The following is a 1,205-nucleotide window of genomic DNA, read 5'->3' as shown; positions in this document are numbered from 1 at the left end:
AAAAAAAGTTACCCTGGTATCCGGGAAGATGCATTTCTCATCCAACTCCGCGTCCTCGAGATAAAGTCATTTTTCACTCTCTCTTCGTCTTCTTTACTCCATTTTTTCTATACCTTATTCGTGACTTTGGATGATGTTCCCTTTAATAAAACATGAATTATGTTTATACGTAAAACATTTCTTTAACGGTTTTCCCCCCCAAAAAAAACGAATTTTAATGTTGCCTTTGATATATACTGATAAATTCACTCGCGCTGATCTGCAACAAGTAGCCTGTTGATAGGAATCTGGATATATCTTTTTAGCCATGAATTATTAAATAAAGAATGTTAGTGATAACATACGATAAATGCTGATCATAAACACATATATGAAGGGTAATGGTATCATTTTAAATACTGTAATTATTTGACTGTATTTAACTGCCGATTTTAACCATAGCGGCCAAAGTACGCGTGGACAACATCAACATTGAAAAACAAAAACAAAAACAAAACGTAAGCTTTATTATAGGGTGAATTTGTGAATGAAACGATGGGGGGATAAATGTATTTGTGAATACAAACAATCAGTAACTGATGCAAATTTGAGAATTACTGTAAGTATCAGAGTGTGACTGTGCGTGTTAGAAATATGCTAGAGATATAAGGAAGAGCATTACAAACCAGTAACGAAGCATATGAGTCAACAGTAAGACTGCATCCGGGACACCAACCTGTGGGAGATATTTTTTTTATTAATTTCCTTAATAATGATTAAAAAAAAAAAAAAATTCTCCTTATTATATTCAATAAATAAATAACCATCACAAAACTTACCACCAAGACACCATTATTTAATAAAACATTTTATAAAAAGTTTATGATACCTAATGTACAAGTACTAGTCTCTTTTCTGAAATTAATTGTTACATAAATATCATATTAGTGAATACAACTTACACTGAATTATTAAGCACAGTTTTAAGTAATTACATCATCTTTTACTCTCTGTTTAAGCTAAAAGCAAACAAGTTCCTCTCTACGGAATTTTAACGCAGAAGTTCACAGTTCAAGGAGTGTAAGAACCTCGACACATCACGCTTGCCTAGTAGGAACTCTGCTGGAAAGTAGGTTTGAGATTTGCACTTTTTCGAATTAAATATATTGTATCATTTCTTACCATCGCGGTTCTATTCCATTGAGCTTATTATTTTCTCGTATATA

The sequence above is a fragment of the Penaeus monodon genome, chromosome 19 (genome assembly GCF_015228065.2).
Source record: "Penaeus monodon isolate SGIC_2016 chromosome 19, NSTDA_Pmon_1, whole genome shotgun sequence".
Taxonomy (NCBI): domain Eukaryota; kingdom Metazoa; phylum Arthropoda; class Malacostraca; order Decapoda; family Penaeidae; genus Penaeus; species Penaeus monodon.
Note: the sequence above shows the minus strand (reverse complement) of the source record.